Genomic DNA, 22,982 nt, shown 5'->3' with positions numbered 1-22,982 from the left:
CAACTTTTACGTCAGTTCTGTCATTCAGTAAAGAAAAAATTGAAACAAGAAACATTTGCATAATACGACTTACACGTATCGAAACGATAGTCTGATCAAATAATGTATGCTAAGTTAATGTAAATTGGAAGCAAAATAATAATAAGAGTTTCTGTTTCGAGACATTTTAAGTAAATTTTGTGTTCCTGAAATCATCTTCAGAAATTTTGCGACCTATATCTTGCATGACTAAGAAAGTTTTTCGACTGTCTCTTACCTTCGGGCATCTCAGAACCAGTAGAACCTCTAGGATCGGTTTTAAACTCTTTGCTTGTTTTTTGGACAGCCAATTTGTAAGCGAAAGAATCTTCAGAATCAACCAAAGTCTGCCTCTCTCTTCCTCTCTTAATCATAACCATTACTTATAACCTCAGTTTTCTTTTTATTACTGTCCTGTGTTTCCTTAGTTTTCTCTTATTTACTGCCTCGTTAGAACTGCCTTGCAACCAACTTATCGAATTAACAATGGTCACGCTATTCATATATTGTTCGCAATATAAAGTTCGAATAGCCGACAATTGTCGTTGATTTCGTTAATACTTTGAAATTGATAATGCAGAATATTTCTTTGATTAGAGCTTTGACACTATTTAAATTCTTTCACCAATAAAGATTTATGTTTTTATGTAAGATTTATGTAATTTATATGCGAAGCTAATTCTTAGAAAATTTTATAATAAAGATGATATCTTTATGCGCCTCGGACGAACAGATTTGGAATTTCAATGCTATCCATTTCGAAGAAGGAATGCGATATTTATAGTAGTTAAAACATTAGCTCACTCGCTGCTCGTTCCAACTGTTGCATTAATATTTTTTGTTTGTCATTTGAAAAACGAATACCGTTAATATTTTTCCGTACCATAATCCTCGATTGTTCGATCTCGTATCTCGTTAACGTGCGTGAAATTTGATTTCGATAAATCATCGTTATCCTGGTGTGTGTAGTTGATAAATAATTTTGAATGAAACACGAGCTACTATAAATGAGCGAATTAACTAACTATATCTTGTACAACACATTCACGAACGTAATCTCGAGTTTCCAAATGTCTCATTTACGGTGTCCTTTATACTGGTCACCGCAACACCTATCGTGAACACTAGTTATAGACACCGCGAACGATGGTAAATTGCGTCCGGATCTGAACAAACACGTGACCACGATACTATTTACTCCAGTAGTTGGTAGTGACTAGAGTAACGGACCGGCCATGTACCAGGAACTTGCAGGAAGGGTGTACAGATCAAAGACCCCTATATATTTCTCTCGTTCCCTCCTGCTTCTGGTTCTCAAGTATCCTCGCTCATTGCTTTGAAATTGTGTTGGGATAGCGTTGCTTGCTCGGTCACAGCCAAGTTTTCCTGGACGCATTCCCGTAAGTGTTTCTTAAAGCGAATTTCCGTTAATTTTGCCCCGGTGAAAGATGTGAAATCTTATGATGATCACGGTTCAAGGTTCAAGGTTAACGATCTAATCGTTGACATACACAAAATGCTGTAAAGTTGTAAATTAGTGTGATAATTATGGAATTACAGGAAGCTGATACATAATAATATTCCCTTAGGTGGGAAACATTGTAGAATGCTTATTAGGACAACAGCGTGGGATCCTGCGTGGCTTTCCATACATCTTCTATCCCTCTAGCGGTCGACTCGTTATCCGACCAATTTGGCAAGCGAAAACCTTCTCGCTGTTTACGTGGAATGCCGGCTGGCGTTCCTGTAGCAGCAACACATCCGGAGTAGGGAAGCAGTGAGATGGCCTGGAAAAGGAGGGAGCCGCAGAAATAGGGATGGAATGGGATGGACAGCTGGCAGGAGGGTGAGAGAAGCGGCTGGATTTCTAGAGGTAGAGAGCGGTCAAGTCGGACGAGCCCAAGAGAGAGTCCAAGAATCGGTCGGCCATGGCACGACCAGCCGCGGTACATACTCAAGGTTATCAACCTCTAAGCTTCCATTAACTACTGCGCTGTCAATGTGTGCGACCCTTGTCCGCATATACAGGGTCCGAAGGGTCATACCCATTCCCTGGCATTTTACCCTTGGTGCCCGCAATTTTGCGGTCCTAAGCAAGCCGACTGATTGCATTGCAAGAATTTTTATCGCGTTCGTCGAATGTGCGTCATTTGAATATACAGATACGTCCACGTTCAGCGAGCACGTATTATTAATTCGACGAGGACCTGTCTTAATGGACCCATTAAATTGTTTGGTTCGTTCATTGGAAATTGATCGCTCTGATCGATCATTCCAGCATCCATAGTCGGTATGATCACGACCATCGTTTTTACCTGTATTATACATGGCTATAACTTCAGAGAATGTTGAGGAATGGTCATTTTTTGTTAGACCTGTTGAATTTTTTTTTTTTTTTAATGAACGGTTGGCTAAGATGGTGGTAAGATACATCGGTTCGACGCAGAGGGTGGCGCTAACAGGTTCATCTCACAATGAGTCATGCCCGATCGTAAAAACTAGTCCGGTCAAGCGGTGGGAACAAAATATATTAGGATATAGGCTGGATTCGTCTCCGAGTCGAGAACAAGCCTCTTTCTGTGTTTCTATTGCTTAAACAATATATATTATAAAAAGTTACATATATGTATAAAGTATATATACATATATGTATATATGTAAAAGTATACATATATGTGCTAACACTGCTATGGGCAGAAGGATATTCTTTTATATGAAATATCTGGCGGCTTAATAAGTGGAAGAAAAGTAGGTTGAAGGTTACGCATTTGCGTCGATGTACTTTAACATTTTCATGAAGAAAGGGTAAGGTAATTTATACAGCTTCTTCATAAATGATCTTGTTGAAAGCAAATCAGCTACAAAATCAACTACGAAAAGCAATACTAAATAGAGTTTTCTGGTTTGTGTGCAACAGTGTGGCTCGCTCGGTATGGCTCGATCTTCGATCGATTCCAGAAGATCTCGTCGGGATCGTGACCTTCGTTGGGTCATTATAGCCGTCATAAATCATTCGGCGAAATTACATCGCAAGCTTGCGTGATGAGAGAATTACTCGTCGGTGTATAAGAGAATATTCGCCATGAAAGCATACGAAACAGTCTCCTTGCCGGTTCCAGCTAAGATTGTACAAAGTCCCGAAAGATTACCCCATTAAGACTATCGATTCGATTTCTGTGTAAAGGTAAATACGTACATTTCGGGAAAGCTGTAGTGACTCCGCTCGTAATCATCCAGGTCGAATTCGAACACGCGATGCACATTCTTACAACGACGAAACGAAAAAGAAAAAATCAAACCTCAACATTAAGCACCGTCCGATAATTTTTCGGTATAAATGAAGTAATATCTTTATTACTTTTAACTAACCTCTGCTACAGGTATGTTGTTGCGCTTGTATAGAAAATGATGAAGACTGATTAATTTATCGTTGATTAGATATTTGAATACCGTAACTGATTAAAATGGGCGGCAGTGTAATCAACGTTAACATTACACGCATTAAGATTTTCATCTTCACCACAGGATAAAAATAACAGTAGGAAATAGTTATGCCGCATTTGAATAAGTTGCAGTGCATCTTTACATCTGTAATTCATAATTTATAAAAATTTTAATATATGTATACCCGTCAGAATATATATATTTTGAATATACATACACAGTAGTATGCAAATTGAATATATATATATATTATATAATATAAAATTGTTTTTTTGTAAGATTATCTAATGACACGATTACATTATTTATTTAATTTAAACGAAATGAGTATCTTAGAAGCCAGTACCAAAATTCCAAATTCACGATTTTAGATTCCTAACTAGCCTGGGATCTCAAATTTAGAGTTTTAAACGGAGGTCTGAAATCTGAAATCATGGGTTTGAGGCTCAAGTTTCTAGATCTAGATTTTAGTATTCTGACGACTCGGTGTTGGAGCCTGTGATCTCAAAGTTACAACGTGAAGTTTCGGTCCAAGATTTGGAAGTGAGCCCCGTATTTAATTCTAGCCCCGTGTTAAAACCAAAATAATCCAAATTCAAAATAATAAAGAACAAAACTTGCAAACTGAGAATAATGAAAATCCTTGTTCCGAAGACCGTGTGATTTCCATGTTGTTTCTTATGGAGCTGAAGTGTTGGGGTTTCAGTTACACGAACCTTGGAATTCGCGTTTTAACTCTTCCATTCCAGGATCATTGAGTTCGGCCTTGTAGTAGTCGTGTGGCGTCTCATGGATTTTGAAATGGCACTGACCCTTGGTTTCCCGCAGTTGCTCTTTCAGCGAAGAAGTAATGGATTTCGTGGTTTCACGGAATTACGATGATCCGGAATGAGCCTTACGGCTTAGTGATTTTCGGAGCGTCGAGTCCAACTCAACAACCATGATGTTCAAAATTCTACCGACGTATTTTGTTTCGAAGCTTGTGTTATCTTCTATGCTGTTTTCGATGTCGTGCATACACAAAACTTTCTAACGAGCAAGTTATCGATTATTACTATCATCAGATGGAAATTTGGTAAGCTTTTGACTGCATTTTCATTTTTATCGAAGCTTTCACTTCTACTTAGCCGCTAACTAATGTTACGAACTTGAAATGCATTTATACGAACGAGATATTTAACCATCTTCTAAGAACAAGCTTTTTAGCTAACTTATAGACAGACGTAATGTATATATAATGTATATACGGCAATTTCTATATCACTTTCCTTAGTGTAACAAGTTTTTCATCCTCGCTAAAAGCAATATACGTTCTAGGCTATTTCGAGTATCTCGTTCAACGCATACTTGATTACATTATTACCCATTTTCCGGAGTCGATCGGCTCTCTCGTTTAACGATCGTAGGCGACCGAGCGCGCTCGCTCTGTTTCTCCACGTATCCAATTTGCCAATCTTTTGATTTCGGATTGAATTAATTTTTGTTAATCGTCGATTCGTTTGTAAACGCTCAATGCGATTATAATAATCGATTTTAGTATTCTGGAATTTGTATATACGGCGATCACGTAACGTTTCAATGACTGCTAACAAAACGAATTGAGTAGGATGTCGATTAAAACTGTAATTATTGTTGTCAACCACAGGATTTGATAGAAGCCGAGACGTCTTTCTGTCTCTGATGGCCAGGTAAAATAAATCGATGGCGGTTGTGGTTCGTAGTTGCGATTGAACGCGGATAACTTAAAAGTTTGCCGACAATCACACATTCGAAAGGAGTTAGTTGGATTTGACTGTATTCCACTGTTGGATTGACCGTAGATCCAAGAGTGGAAATAAATGTTACATGGAATGCTGTTCATTGGAAACGAATCCGACGTAATTACATGCTCTGTCCGTCGATGTTCTCGTTGTGATCTCATTAGTTGAACGATAATTTGTGTACGGTTTAATTATTCAGATTTATTCGAATCTACCAGTACGTTCATCATATGTCAAAACGAGACAGGTTCTCTCTGTTTATATAGGAATACGAAGATTTTTACCTCACTGTTTGTACTTTGTCACGCGTATCACGATCGTAACAGGACTGTATCCTTTGCATTGTAAATGACTGGCGGATCACAAAAATAAAGCACCGTAGATTTGCTTTGACGCTTTCGTCTGACGCGAACACTTTCAAGCGAGATAAGTAACCGAGGGGAAAAGACGCCAGTGAAAAAGATTCGACCTCCGTAAGATATTCCGAAGACGAAACCCTATGTCTCAGGGTGCGTACAGGTGGAAAATACCGATAAAAAGTTTCCTGAAAGAATTATGAATCCCAATGGTGCAAAGGTTGTAGGTGTGAGTGTAAACCGGTCGTCCGTCCATTCATTCACTCGTATCCCAGCTACCTTTTACAGGAATTCCATTGCAAATATTTCAATACACGCCGGGATAGTGGCTCATGGGACGACCTTGTCCCATCCAGTCTTCTACTCCCCCTCGTATCATTTCCATCATATATCAAGCATTTGCCACGGCGTACATTCCTATCGCGAACGCACCATCGTTCCTCACCCCCCTCGCGTTTTGCGTCCCTTTTACGAAGAGGAATCTGAAGGCGAGCGAACGATCGGGGTACAAATCAAGGCGAGTCTCGTTCAGTGTGATCGATCGCTCGTGAAAGACTTTCGTTCAAAGCTTCGCGGAATACTCGTCGCGACAAAAGAACGGAGAATGATCGCTTTCGCGTTCGAAATTATTCTAAGCTCGTCGAGTCACGCGACGCCCTATAGTTTCTCGCTCAATCTCCATTCAAAGGGAGACTCGTTCCAGGAGGATTTTACCCTTCCTACAGGTACTCGAAGCGATGGTTTTGCCTTGAGAGGATTCTTTAATTCGATATCGTGGAGTTCACTTACAAAGAACCGCGAAAGCGTGACTAATTTTCAGTGGTTTCCTTCCTTGTAATTTACTACTGCTGTTACATCGACCTGACAGAGAAATGCGCTTTAGCGACGAACGATTTCCGTTAATTTTTTAATTTTGGAATTAGAAAATAGAAAAAAACGAACAAGATTTGCAACGAGAAGACGTAACAGTAATTACGATATTGAAAGTACCGCAGAATTGTACATATGTATAGTAACTGAATATATTTTATCCTCGTATTATAGCATGTTGATATAGGCATAAATAATCGAATCGTAACATTTATCGTAAGTTAGAAAATGTCATAAAACAACAAGGTAAAGCAATATATAATCGTTTTAAAGTTATTACATGCGGCGAATAGTATCTAATTGACCGCGACTGTCATCGGCCACGTTACTTTATATTCGTTCTTGTATCGTAAATAAAGGAGGTTTTAGCTTTAATACTCAGCTAGCCTGCAGTTATGATGTTTTAATACACTATAACATTTAGAACTTTTTTATTTAATAAAGAAATAATTATGTCGGATGCTGCAACGCCATGTAATAAGTACTTATGAAGAATAGTAATCGGTCAGGATTTAACGAGATTTCCAGTTGTTATGGGGAAATTAAATTAAAATTGTCAGTTATGGTTACCATTAAATATATACAGTAAAATTTCCCCTCTTGTGTCATTCAACGACAATCCTGTCTAAGAAGATTTATTCAAGATAGGAAACATTTTCAAACGCAACAGCGAAAGCCTGGATGAGGTAATCGACGCTCGCGTCACTGTTGCAACAGAGGGGACAATGCGAAACAGAGGTGAAAGCAAAGAAATGGACAAATCAAACGTGTTCAGGTAACGTTTTACTTGGTAATCCAGCTTGGGCTCAACTCTCGAAGTTAGTTACAATATTAATCAAGATGTTACACTTTCTGTGATCCACGGACCAAATTTCAAACAAATTATCCCTGGATCTCGACGGACATGCAGCCAGTGGCATTTTATAAATGATCCCCAGAGAATAAGGAATTACGGACATTAGTAAGGGGTTGTCAACGTCTCCCGCTCAACCTGCTGCACCAGGTGCCAGTACCGCTTCGAAGCAAAGCGAATTAAGCGGTCTTAAACGCTCTTTGATACTGCCGTCGACGAATTGAATTATTTTTCAACATGGCATAGCCGGGCGCATCGATGCCTTAATTTTTAACGGCGTTTCGAACGACCGTAATAAAAATCATGCTCTCCGCCATCGTCATCGCTATCACTGACGCCATCTCGACGCGAGGAAAAAAGAAAGAGAGAGAGAGAGCGAGAGAGGAAGAGAGAGAGAGAGAGAGAGAGAGAACGCGACCGGTGCTTGAAAAGAAATTTCACGCGCCTCTTCCACGATGATCTGTTACACCTCTCCTATTAACCAGTGGACTTGTCGAGACCAGTGTACACGTCCACTTTAATCTAGTTCGTTTTCCACTTTGCAACGGCGTCTCTCGACCGATAATACTCCGCGATAAAGAATAATTACCGGTAGCTATGAGCCGCGCGGAGTCTATCTGTTTAATGCGTCGTAAAAATTCCCTTTAACGCAGTTAATAGTACGGTTATAGGTTATTATCGTCCGTGTAAATCTTGAAAATTTTAATAATGCCGCGAAACGTGTGATTAAGTCTGTCTCCTCGTTGCTTCTCTCGACGCGTACTTACACGTGTACGTTCGCCGGTTCCGCGTATAAAACAGTTCGCGCGACGATTTTGCACTTCTTTCGCGCGGAGAGCGTCAATTCGCAAGCCAGTGTTTCTTAACGCGTAATTAGACACCGGTATTCGAAAATGACGATGCACCGCGAGATTCTTCGGGTCTCGTAGACGCACCCGTGGGGTACCATTACTTCACCGTTGGGACGCTCAAATTGAACGTTGCTCGATACCAGCCGGTTATACCCTATAACGGTTATGTTCAAGTTGCGGTTCGTATCCTGCGGAAACGCCAAGTGTTTATATCAACCTGCGAACTAACTGAAAGTCTGTTGCAAACGAACGAACTACCTTCTTCTTCTTATTCTTCTTTTGCCCGCTGTTTTTCGTCTTTCAACGTTTCTCTGACCGATATATGAACATGTTCCTTTTATTTGTATGGCGTAGCGGTACGCGATCGACTATCGATAATCAACATGTATTCGCAAAGCAAATAGCAGTTTCCACGACGAGGTATGCCGTGACAAGGTCGGCCATTTTTGAAAGCGGTTGTTTCATGCGGTGCTCTTTGCCGACAGGCGTCATGAGATCGACCTAGTAAATGTATTTACATACATACACGTGTGTAGGTATATACGGTTGCATACGATGGTTTCTCTGAGTTCCGCGAACCAACGAATATACGTGGAAGCAGCCCTGAAGCGCAAAGGGGATCAGGTGGCCGGTTCGCGATCGACGTGTTAATTACACGCACGGCGACGAGGTGGTGCTTAATCGAAGGAGGTCGATCGTCTGGTCCAGCTCGTAAAGCGTGCAAGCGAGCGGCCACTTCGGTGCATCGGGACACGAGGACGATCCTCGTCCGGGGATTACGGTGGTTTAAGGCAGAAAACGGATACACGGTTCACGATCATGTTTGCGCGTGCACACGGTTCCGTGTAGTGTAAGTCGGCACACATATCGGGCCACGACCAATAGTATTCAGAAGCGAAGTATTCGAGTGCAGGAGTGGATGGGCCTACGTGATCGGAACCCCCGATAGTATGGCCAGACTTATAGCGAGCCCTCGCGAATCGCATGCCGTGCAATAAATGTTGTAACGTATACCAGAGTCATGGTATACATGCTCGACCACTGACGCTGCGCCTGATACCAGGGGCCAGACTTTATTTAATTAATGTAACCGATACGTACGTCCGTGTAAATGCAACTGCTCGCTTGTTTCAATCGTTCATTTGTATCCCGCGCCTACCATCACCGTGCGAATTCGAGCAACATTCGCCGGTGTACGTTTCGTTTGATGGCTGGACGCTGTGAAATACGTGTACTCCTGAGGTATCGGATTATTATCGAACGACGCCGCCGGCAGCTTCTGAAAAAGAGAAAGCTAAACGGTGCTGTCATGAGAAGCCGACGAGCCAGCGTTTACCTTCTCGATTCGATTTATTTCGCGACGAATTTTTCGACCCAATCTCAAGTTCGTTTTACCAGATTTATAGCGTTCAATGGCCACAATCGCGAAATATTAAGTTAATTTCCTGGTGGTGTATATTTGTGTTGGTCGTTCAGCAGAAGGTTTCGAGTTAACGCAAAAGTCGTCCGTGATTCCCAGCGCAGAGGCAACGATACGTAGGTCAACATAAATGCATATTTCGTGTACGACACGACGCCAAGAATTCGCCACTTATCTCGCGCCAACTTCGAGCTCTTTCGTGCGAGCGCTCGCGATTACCGTGGCTATGCTTGGTTTCGACCGACTCTCGGACGAACGGACGAGCCCGTATTTACAACAGTTCGACAATACGTTATAGTACATCCGTTAGGGTCGTTTTATCGTTTTCCTTCGTCGTAAACGTGTACGAGCAACAACCGGTAGAAGCTTGCGTGTAATAGCATCCCAGGGATTTTCCGTGTTCGTCCACCGATTTCGGACGTTAATTGGCTCCTACGCACAAAAGACTACCAAATTCGGAGCGTAATTAGATACTCGATGCTGAGCATGCTACAGGTTTCTATGCAGACCGGTTGCGGCACGCTGCACGACCGGTTGAGTCATCCCGCTGGACTCCTTTCGGCCTTCGGGGTAGAAGGTGTCACCTCGACTACCGCGATTCCAAACCGCGAAGTCCCGTCAAGACCCTACCCGTCTGTGGCCCGTTTTTCCCCGATCTCACGATCGTGGGACAGGAATTCCTAGGATCCGTGATCGTTTGCGGGAATTCATGCCGCCGCGCCGCTCGTGAACTTTAACAGGCACCGACGGCGATCCCGTTTTTCCCCTTTTTCTTTCCTTTTTTAATTCCTTCCGCAGGAATTCGTCATTGACCAGGGACTCGCAGCGAGACGCATAGTTCAGCGAATCCTTGCGGCGTGGCATAGGGACTGTTTCTTCGATCATCGTTACTAGGAAAGCCATTAGCGGAGACAGAATCGCGCAACAAGTTCCCTTGCTGTCTAACGACACGGTTTTGCTCGTGCAATCGTCCGTGGAATCGAGATAACTTCTGTTACATGGAAATATGGTGTATAACTTTTGTTACGTGATTCATGATGTATAAGTGTTTTGTGCTTTCGCGTCTAGATTTATAAATGAATTTTGTACGTGTTAAGTATATCGTTTCGTTGAGCTAAGATGTTAACATTCGCGAAAAGATGGCCAATCTTTGTATCTCTTTTTCGATAACAATGATAACGGGAAATAAAAGAGTCAGAGAAATATGGAGATTATCTTCAACGCCTTTAAACGAGTCAAAGAAATAAGACATTGTCGATATTGTAAATATATATGTGTATATGTACACACGTAGACCTGGCCAAATTGCCCGTCGTACTGTAAACGTGACACCTCGAGCACACCGAGCAGCCTGTCACCACGGACGTTTAAACATCCACGACATTTTATTCCACTCTAAATTATCGTCGCTGAAATCTTAGCCTCTACGTGTCTCCAGCCAAAACCGCCATCCGTTTTACGCTGTAATAAAAAGCAATCTGCAAATGCTCGTAATTCGAGGTGAACGCAATACGACGACGAAATAATAACCATCAATAAAAGACGAGCCGCAGTTTCCACCTGACCAGGATTAAAATTAGCTCTGGTTCGTCGCTCTCATTACACGGATCGACACGGTAAAAGAGGTGAGCGTGGTTTTCTTCCACAAACGCCGAGGACGCAACAGTGTGGCGGGCGCAATTAAATTATCCGAATTACTTGTCAACGGAGCAATTCAAGCTTATCACGAGGCTCTTTGAATAGTCCAATCTGAAGGCTTGTACGGTCTGTGTAATAACATGTAGTCACGAACGAGCGTTTATGTACGCTTGTAAGCATTACGTAATAAATGCACAGCACCGGCATAAGAACTCTAACTGTCCAACAGAGCCGGTGTTGTTGCTTTACGAAACCCTCTCCCGCCTCCACCATACTCTCTTCTTTCCTTTCCATTTCTTTTTCTCTCTTCTTTTCTCTCCTTGCTTGCTTCGCGTCTGATTCGTACACGCGTTTATGCACGCGTATAACTCGAACCACGGCTCATAAATACGAGCGCGGAACACGGAGGCGACGCTGATGCGCGCCCCTCTCGACTCAAATGAATTCAAAAGAGCGTACAGTATTTTAGCAGGTAACGGAACATCGGTTCGATTAAATTGAATGCAGCTGGGACGCGCGTGTGATAAATTAAAAAATGAAGGAAGAGATAAAGAAAAGGGGAGAGATGAAAGTAGCGATTCCTTCGCTAACAGACGCGTGTGTGTATGTCTTATCTGGATGCGTAAACCTTGCAAGGTGTTCCTACTTGGCGCCATTTTTGCCCTCTTTGTGAGAATGAATGACTCACGGGACGCACCGGTCGACCTCTTCGCGGAGGCACTGGCCACGGATACTTTCCAAGAAACTCCGGAGAATTCCCGAAATCTCCGCTTAGCGATCCGCAAATTAATTAAATTAACGATTCCTTCTGTTTAATCAGTTTACTCTGTGAAATGCCATAAAATCATTTTAATTAGTGGTTGAGTCAAGTACTTGAGGAAATAATGTCGACCATTAACGAAAATGATTTGTACAGATGAAACAGTAAACAGGGTACAGCGGTTCGTGTATCAAAATTTATTTGTATTGTTTGTATTAATTGGGTTAGTCGCGCAGGAAAGTGGGTGAGCATTAATACAACTAGTGTGCCATACTGTATAGGTTGAACTTTTGGCCCGTTTAAATTTCCATAAATTCCATATACAACGTTGTCATAATACGCGAACGAACGATTAATTCCAGAACAGATGGCGACAATGTTCGGAAAGCCTTGGTTCCTACGAGAAATTGGTTTCACGTGCGCTATCGTGTTGCGGCCGCAGCGACATTATCCCCGTCTCCGTTCAAATGAACCTGTTTGTAACATTTACGTAGGAATCGAGCCTGTACATATAAGTTTCGTAAGCCGAATCTCGCGTGGGTATATTAAAACGGTATAATAGCATATCAGAATCGTCCCTGAAGAACGGCTGCTTGCAATTCACCGAGGTGTGATCACCTGCCATAAGCCTAATACGATGTCGTAACGGTGGTGCTGCGGCTCTAAAACACACGCAGCTTTCAAATTACGTAGTTTCAAAGTGGTTTCTCGTGATGATATTAAATTACGAATTCCTTAACGTTTCCAAAGCTTCCAGAAGGCACGCAAAGCGAGTTTCCCTGCCCACCGATGCAAATAAATCCAAATTGAATTCTTACGCGTACGTGTACATTTTTCGCGCGTCGGTTTTGTATTGTGCATCATCTGCTTCGTATTTATACACGACATTAAGCTCTCTGTCTACGTCGTATCTTCGCGGTGTACACTGGTACATACACGCTAACCAAGAGGATATCGATTTGTTCTGTCGATATCCTCGTTAAAATTCGTATCCGATAACGTTCGTCGATAATAACTTCTCATTACGGCACAGAAGAGTCTGACGAATCCAAATCAGATTTCAACTTCCGCGCGAGTGTGCTCGAAGGAAGATGCTCGGATAAACGGCGAAGGTAGCGGCGCGTTGTAAGGAAGACGATGGTGGAACGAAGACACGAGAAGAGAGCGTTATGCTGCGGCTGGGTGACCGCGTGGCTGCTTGCCAACCCACATACATCATACCGTGACATAATCATCCTATATTCGCACCCCACTCATTCGACTTCCCATGCTCCTGACTCCCCCGAGCCCTCCTACTGCTGCATTACGCTCTGCAGATAGTCTCATCCGTAGTATTACGTGGCGCTATCATAGCTACGACGCAGCGCTTGTGTTAAACGACATCCTACTTCCGTCCATAGCTAAGCAAATCGCATTGTGCCAACTCTGGACGTGGACCGTGAAACATCTACGCTGTCGACGAGAGGGTTGATCACCTAGATGCATGTAATTAGATTAACGCGAGAAAGTGGCTGCGAAAGTACAAGGTCTGATAAAGAGTTCAAGGACATCGTTCATAGATCGAGGGAATGATGTATGAATTGAAGGTTTTGCGGAGATAAAGTTCTAGCATTTCTACTCAGAATTGTCCATGGTGTGACTAAATTGTTTTTGTTAATCTAGTTATCGTTATTTTGTGAAAACGCGTTTTGCGATCGATGACAATGACTGTCTCTAATGAAAGAACACAATTTTTAAATTCTCTAAAATTGTTAGTCAGATTTCGAACGTCTATGCAAACGTTTTCATGTTTCAGACGTTCGAATCGTAAAACCCTTCGGAACATAGATCGTCCCATAGATCGTTGTTTGTGTGCTGTTATCGTGCCGCGTTGTTCGACTCATCTGTACAGCGTAATGCATGTAATTGAAGGTTAAAACGGCGCAAGGAATTACAAGGCTTTTTATTAGACGACCGCGAATGAGGGTGAGTTTTACGTTTGAAGCGGTCAGTCCGGCTAATAAAATACCTCGAAATAACAGACGAAGCTAGGCGAATTTCTACGTTACGCTCACAAACTATTCTCATCCATAGTATTATGCGGTGCTATCGTTCTTGTGATGCAACGTTCGTACTAAACGAGCTGCCTTTACGTTCTACTTCCGCGCATGGTATTCTGATATCAGGTTACGCCCACACTGGTCACGGCGCAACTCGGACGCACGTTTAGTTAAAGGTGCAAATTTTGCTGAAAGATCTGACGGTTCAGTTTCATAGAAGCTTCTACGATAATGTCAACACTGAAGCTTTTTTCTTTTTCGTAGAGAAAAAGAATAATCTCTTTCCACGACGTCTATAACAAAGAACGTTACAAAAGAATATTATAAAACAATGACTCTACAGTGGTATCGTCGAAATTTATATTTGCACCAATAGAAAATTTTTTTACGTATCAAAACGTTCAAATAATTGTCAAATATTTCCTTTGACAACTTGTGAATTTCACATAGCGTTAAAGGATCTTAGCCTATTTTAGCTCAATCAATTTGTAGAATTAATTTCACCACGTTTTAAAGAAATTACATACAAAGTCGTGTTTCAGTTTCTTTCTCAAGTTTTCTTTCTCTGTCGTTAATATCGACATTTGTATAATAAATTTGCATTGAAATGCAAGTCCATCTCAGAACGGTTCGAGAGGCCGAGACTTTTCAGTCCGCGACATGTCTGTTTTATTCATCAGCTTCGTCTGTAGTTTAAACCGTAATTTCACGTCGTCTCGCACGTGCTCGGAACAGTTAACCTGAGCAACCCCCCTAATCGTCGAGAGCTGGATTGTTTAAGTACCCGGTATGTCATCTTGTTTGTTAAATTCTTCTATAATGACTAGGAAGAACTTTATCTGCGGACTTTAAGACTCAAAAGAAGCTTAGCGTCAGTGAGAGAAAATCTGGCAAGAACTCATGAAAACTTCCAAGAGCGACATTCTGCGCGTAACACAATGTTCGTTTGATAGATGTCTTTTTATTTAGGAGATCCGGAGACTCGGTTCTCTCTCTGATTTATCAAGTAAATCTCTAAATCGTTTTTAATCGTTTTTAATAATTATATAGCACTCACGGCACAGATTTTAGTCCAATCCCGACAAACGTTAATTATATCTGCAACATATTGGATTAATTTCTCTCGAAAACGAAATTTTATTTCAACCTTTTATATCTGCAATTTCATAGCACAAACTTTTAATCTCCAAACGATAACACTGTAAAATACATGTACGTGGTGATTTATGGGTGTAAACGAATGAGAAGACTCTATCGAATAAACGCGTTGAGTATGTTATCCAATGTGAAACGCGATAATCGTTTTCGCTATTCGAAACAGGCCATATTTCACCGTAATCGAGTGTAACGTCGCGCCACGATTAAAGTTTTAACTATTTACCGGGAAACAATCATCGCACGACTTTTAGTCGCACGTTATCCGAATTCCATGTGCTTCTCGTGTTGCGTGTGACTCGTTTAATATTAAACGCATAGAAACACGGCACGAAATACGCTTAATTGAGCGTCATACGTACTGTCCGCGAGTTCTTGGCCGCTTAACGAACGACCGGGCAACGATTTACGATGAATTTGCGCGAACGCGAGACTTTTGCACTCGATATCGTTGATGAGATAAGTGTTTCGAATAAAATCCGGTTTACGAGGTACGCAGGTTTTGAAAGAGAAGGAGAGGCCCGAAACGTATTTACTATCGCGAAAGCGTGAGCAATGAAACTACTGGTGCGTGTTGCAACGAAATACGATACCGCCTTGTCTGTACTTTCACAAAGCTTAATACAAATTTATTAGTTGTCTTGGGCTGTGTACGCGACCTTATTCATTGTCTTGTATAGCGTTTTGACGAACAATGTTTTAAACGATAGGCAACGTGTAGGTTAATGCGATTCGTTTATCTGGATGGATTGGATACTTGTTCGCACAGTATAGTACAACATACAACCTCTGTCGTTGAATGAATGAATGAACTAAACGGATATTTACTGTTTCATTTGAGCCGACGAAGTGTCGGTGTCAAGTGGCTGAGAGGAAGGATTCTATCGGATAAAGAATGTTTGTTTGAGTCAGCAGAATTTGTGATTCATCGTTTGCTTCCAACGATTCAACGATCAAACATCTGGTCATTAGGTGTCAATAGCGGTAAATGTATAGCAACAGGTTTTTCTTCAAATGAAATTAATTCTTTTATTTGGTATACCGTTCGTGATTGAACACTTATGAGATAAAAAAAAATTTGAGAAATTTTTATCCTAAGGCTGATATAATTTTATCACGCTTTCGTAACTATCATTTCACATCTGTATGAAGGTAAGGTGCACAATAAGCTTCTAAAAGCAAAGACCGACAAAAATTAATTAATCAAAATGGAAACTCTTTCCTCTGTTCATTAGTCGTTATTCGATTTTGTTTGCGTTTTAATTCACTGAAAATTAGAGAGCGTGTTATACGCAAATGCGCATTATGATACGTAAACAAATAATAATAACTTTATTGCTTTAAAAAACTGAGAGATGAATATCAGTCATTACGTTAGAAAAGTTAATATTTCAGTAGCAAGCATTATTAAAGCGCCAACACGACCAGTCTGTCCTTCTTACACGGTACATGATGCCAGATGAACTGCACTTTACCTCATACGGCTATAAATATGTATCATCACTAAAAATGGTTGCTTCAATACATGAGAGAAGAAGTGAGTTTCTATCGAGATTCAATAAGGTATCTTCCTGGTTGGTCGACGAAATGAGAAAGAGTAGTACCATCGTAATCCCATGAAAACGTCGCCATAACCGTGGATCATGATACAAAGTTTGCCAGTGCGGATAGTGCCCCTTAGTCTAAGATGGAAGGTAAGTCGTAGAGGATAACGCGGCAAGTTTTAATTGTTACGAGTCATCATGGCTAAAGTTATTTCATTCCGTGGCTATTAAATCAAAATTATTAGTCTTGATTTCTTACTCTTGCGAACATAACGTGCTACATCGGTCCTTCCACTGAAAGAACACTCACGATCCGTTGTACGGTTAACAAGTTGCCTCTCACACAATTCAGCGATATCGTGTACCATCTTCCTGACAGTATCCACACGATCTACTAACGAATCTTGCAATTATCTCTTTTTTATGGGCGTGCTGGTAGAGCGAATTATCGAGTACTTATTGGTTACGTTACAGTTACGACCCGTTTCATTAACAGTATCTATCACGAAATAGTACGGTTTAAAAGAAATTATATGTATATTTACATGTCGGCAATATTTCAGAGAAAGACTGGAAAAATTCTTCTACCAGATTCTATACACGCAGGGAAACAGAAAATTGTATGTTTCTAAAAGTTAACATGCTTTACAAGCAGGTTAGATATAACAGGGGTTTAAACACAGTTTGGAAAGCCGAACGATCGAACAGATCGGTCGTGGGACAAAAACGACCTTTAAACAGTGTTTAACTCGCGTGTAACACCGCGCAAGAATTTCATATTGTTCTTGAAAATGGTAATTGCAAAGTTATTATCGCGAGGATGCTTATAGAAAATTAGTTCGGTTCTCTGGTAGTAAACGCGGACAAAAGCAATATAATTTCCATTTATGTCGTTCACGAGCGTCTTTTTCGCCTCCCTTCGTCTCGTAGACTTCGTTCGAAATAATTGTGTCGTTTTTCGCGTTATCGTCGCTCGTTATTCGAACTATGCAAAACTTCAACGAAAAAAAGAAACGAATTCAGAAAATTGCTTTCTCGGCATACAGCGTGTCATGGGGACAAAGCTGCAATCTCACTGGTAACTATCCGACCGAGCGCAACAATTTCTTCTGGATGGAATCCTTTTTTGCGGTGGCACCAGCAAACAGCGCTGTGCTAATTTCGTAGAGAAATCTCGTTCAAGTTTGCCCTACAAGAAACGAACAGGGAATTAATGACGCGGTCCCGAGGTCCGACGGATTTCGATCTGAAATCGAGAAATCCTGTCGGGAAGTCGCATTCATTAAACTTCGCAACTGTTCGATAATTGCTTGATGCAACAACTTCAAACACGGATAGTAAATGTTTGCCTTGGCTAATTGATCGAAGATGTTAAGTAAACGTTAGGCAAATCGTGCACTGGGTGGGCTGATAAAAAATTATTGCTTTGATATCTAGAAATTCAGAAGACTTTTCCGGATGAAATTTATTTGTAACTTTCTTTTGAATTATATCTATTTTATGTTTTTTTTTTTCAAATTAAGTATGCTAAAACCTCGCGTGTAAAGTTGTCCATCGTGTAAACAATTTTCTAATTCGATGTCTCATTAAATTGTTTGATAATCTATGTATGCACAACAACAAGTCATGTTTTATTGTTAGTGGGCGTGCGCAATCATTTAGAGGCACGGGACTACTTGAATGCATTGTTACTTTATATGGGAAGGAAAGACAATAAGATTGCACGAGCGATAGTGAAACCCTGGCTACGTTTAATGTGATTATTTAGCGTTCGTTTAATGATAGCAAATTATTGCTATTTCACTGTCAGTTAGTCTTACGTCTTTAGTACCTATACGTTTAATAATCGCGTTAGAGTTGCCTTTGAACTGTCTAAAGCGTTTTCTATACGCCATAAATCTTTATACGATCTTGTCTTTAAAATATAAATATCTCTTTGCGTTTCAGTTAAGATACATTGTAAAATTCATTTTCTAATCAACATTTGTTATATTTTTTACGTGAAATGCGCTTACTAAGACCTTATTCTAGATTTTTCTACTATAAATCCTTAATTATACGGAAAGTGTTTTGCGGTACTAAGCTGTATAGTCGAAGGTTTGTGTTTTAGTTAAGGTTTAAAGGGATGGCGATTAAGAGTAAAAAATTGTAAAAAACCAAAAAGTAAGACAGAAAGATGGATTTCAAGTATGGTTATTCCACTTACATTAATAAGACTCAACCTACTTTACGTTATACGTAGTTTACGTTTACTTACACATTAACGATCAAATAAACGATTCGTACAAACGTCGATTGATAATTACATGCTCGATCATGTAAACGTGGTCCCATTTTTGGTGCAAGTTTCACCATTTGGCGTATTCTGTGTCTATAGACTATTCTTGATGCGCGCACAAACGATTCCAACGGTTAATTGGCATCGCATTTAGGGACACGATGCAGCCGGGACAATTATAAATAGATTAGCAATCCTGTTCGTAATCAGTGCTAATGTCACTCGGCAATTCTCATTTGTCTCTATGATTGCGGACGAAATTGCCGGCTATACCTAGCTGTATCGTATGGAAAACTGCGCTCCGCGTCTCATTTCAATGGCCAACAGAGACCTGAATTCGATCTAATGCTTATCATCCGCGTATTTAATCGGATCTTGAATGGCTTCGATCGAGATACACGCGACGATTTAATTTGTCGTCCGCTGTCAATAATTATAGCTGATCGAACATCGACAAATTACGCAAATCGAACGCAAGAACACATCGCTGCGCAGTACCTGGCACGCTCCATTAATATTTACGATCCGAGTAATTTCGACATGGATGAAAATCTCGCAGAAACGTGAAAAATATCCGCGATAAAGCTAGAACAGCGTTAAGGCTCGTTAAAAAGGACCGTTTTTGTCGCAACCAGATAAGAACTCTGAGTAAATGTCGATCCCAGGTGAAGTATAGTCATCGTCCGATGTAGTCCCAGTTTTTCCGGCTAAGGTACAGCTTTTCTACGAGCTTGTCTCGCTCGACTAACGAATTACGTGGGATGCTAACTACAAGTTACGCGCTGCAAACGGACGAGTTTCCATGTTCCGCGATCTTTATGTGCTATGAAAACCTTGTAGGTAAAGGCGATATCGTGCGTGAACGAATGCTAAAAACTCGTAATTTACAGTTTAGAATCCATTAACGGACTTTAATTACCGATCGTTGTCGTTTACCCGGTTGGAGAAAAATCTTGCTCATTTTCAGACGATCGTTACTATCTACCACACGATCGATGGTCAAAAACAAGTACATAATTAACCGCAAATACGTTTTAATGCGTATAATTTGTTTAACGAGTCCAGTTAATAACTTTAAGGAAATTCCTGTGATGTGTTACACGTTATAATAATATTCTACACGCATCACGAAATAGAGAGCCATTTTTTTTTTTAATCTTAATATATTCATAGTACATATAGTGAAATTATTCGCTATCGACATGAAAGTAAATAACAAATTTAAAGCAATTGATATTTGATTATAATGATATAAATTCAAGAGCAATATCTGCTGGCATAGCGGAGGATACCGCAACTAGCCGCGTGTTTTCACGCGTATCTTTTCTTTATTTGCACCGACTTCACTCGTCGGATGAACTTTCGTTTAATTTACCAAACGCACGGTCGATTATTCGTATCGCGCACGCGACGCAAAAATGTTAATTTTCACTACGTTTTGGCGAATCAGAGTCGCAGGTTTGCTACACGGTCTATGCAAAAACGCAGGCCCGTTCTCTGCGCGACCTATGAATACGGTGATTTCTTTTTAAAAGCAAAAGGGGGAGACGTTTACGGCGCCGCAGGAAACTCGAAATAATGTCGGCCATCGCGCATAAAGCAATGACTCGGTAAAAATGCTTAAAGGCTCGGGCTACGGTGAACGTATGTGCCGGGACGGTCCCGGTAATTGTGTGTTTTTATCAAGGCGGGCTTCACAAATCTGTCGAGTTGTTAAGGTAAGTGCCTCGCGGTTGCATCCTACCGTTCGGTTCCTCTTCCCACTTTTGTCGTCCTCTTTCACCAACGTATTCCTCAACGGTGGAGTTAAAAGGTCGTCCAACGAACAGTTTTCTTCTTCTTTCCTCCGTCGACGTGCTATCCAGATAGAAAGCTACACGTGGCCACACGTAACTTATCCGATCCTCTGCTGCGATAAGATAAAAGCTAAATAGTCCGCTAATTAAAGACCCCTGCTGGCTGTTCGAACCACCCTGAAACCTTGCTGCGGGAAACGGAGAAAAACGGGCGGTTCTCTCGCTTACTGTACGTCCGTGCGTATATTACGTTCCTCGGTATTCTCTCTCTGTTACTACACGTCCAGCTACGAAATTCTTGTCCTTTGCTTAACTATTAGGAGCATCGCGCGCTCCGCTCAATGGGAATCCGATTCCAATTAAATTTTATTAGCGAACCGAGTTGAATTGCAGATAAATTTTATGAATTTATGAATTTCTGCTGGCTACCGAAATAGAAGATCAAAAGATTTTATTCGTATGGATCTATCTTCTGATTTATCTACCCGGTTTCTTCTTATTATAAAGAATTCGAATCAGCATAATAGCTTATTTTAAGTATGTAGAGCAGCGTGACGATAATAATACTCTCATTTCAAAATTAAAATTTATTAATATTAATATCGTTGTTGTTGTTATTTTTCTAATCCAAATTTTACTTGCTAGAAAAAGTACTTGAATTAATATACTTGAATAAAATAGAATATTGCAATCTCAAACCATTCCCCTGCAATTTCCAAATTTATTTCGTATATATATTCTACGTTTGCGGAACGAATCGAGAATTTGAAAATATCGTGCTATCTTCTTTTATACATATAATAATAAATATATCAAAAATTTTTTACGAAACCACTGTGTCGAATCGATCAAGGAGACCATCAGTCATTGAAATTTCAAAATACGTACATCGTCAGGATAAGATCGACGAGAGGGATTAAGTCTGATGCGAATAATAGCGACGAGAAAACAATCCAAGCTAATGTAGACAAATCCACGTTGATCCACGTGATCTGAAACGTTAAAGAAGAAGGTCCAGGTCAATTTGAACGGCAAAAGTAAACGTATCCAAACAGGGTGACGCGAGGCGAACTGTGTCTGGGAAGGTTTAAACGAGTTTAACGAGCCACGAATCTGGACGGGTCGAGATGGGTTAGGACGGACGCACACGGGCCAGAACCGGTTGCGACGAGTCAGCGTATGCTGAAAACGATTTCAGCCGGATTATGATGAGTTCAGACATTTTCGGTGTGGGTCGTGACGAGTCGAGACAAGTTGACACGGATCGAGAAGATAACTTCAACGCCTTTGTTCCCTCGTCGACTCGATAACGTTACTTCTGGCCGGTTTTTGCTACTTCGACGAACATTATCGATACAACGTGAGGATTAACCGTCAATCTGCCAATTCCGAACACGAAGAGAAGGATATCGACGTCGTTTATCTTCGTCCGATGCGTATGGAGATTTTATCCGACAAATGTAATTGTTTACAAGTGTTTCAACGTTAAAGCGACGAGTAACAGATATTTTGGTTTTGCAGTTATTGGAAACGTACGTACACGCACCTTTCACAAAGCTAATATTGACTTTTATCGAGGAAAACATACGATTAGATATATGTATGTACGCTTCAATTATAATCGTCTATGTATCTATAGTGTATCTAGGTACATATTGCAAACCGGTAATTCTCGATAATTAATTTTTGCAAAGAGATACAGTCACGTTTCGGCTCTAAGATTACGTGTACATACACATATTCATGGGTTTGTTCGAGTTCCAACTTTCTCAGTCAACCTTCAACGATCACACTGTCGTAATCGAGAAGAGTATGTTTAATCACTAGCAAGCGAAAGAATAAATCGAGCCTATTGAAAATATATGTCTGCCAAATTTTAATGAATCCGTTAATGAAGGATGATCAATATTCGGGCGAAACACCGGCGACTGGTTTCACCGTAATTTTTATCATTTAAATTCGTTTCATTCCGCGACGATCGCCGCACGAATGTGTGACTAATGATCGTTGAACACTACTAACGAGCTTCGACGTTTTCATTATCAAAGAGCTTTACGCTCCACCCCTAATTAATCGCGCTAAAAGATTAATGCCCCCGTGGAAATCGTTCGTTTGCACTTGTTATTTCAATTAGCCCGTTCGAAAGTGCGCCGCGGGCGGCTCGTTTGCTTGATATTTCACAGCCGAATAACATTCTCGA

The sequence above is a fragment of the Bombus pyrosoma genome, linkage group LG6 (assembly GCF_014825855.1).
Source record: "Bombus pyrosoma isolate SC7728 linkage group LG6, ASM1482585v1, whole genome shotgun sequence".
Taxonomy (NCBI): domain Eukaryota; kingdom Metazoa; phylum Arthropoda; class Insecta; order Hymenoptera; family Apidae; genus Bombus; species Bombus pyrosoma.
Note: the sequence above shows the minus strand (reverse complement) of the source record.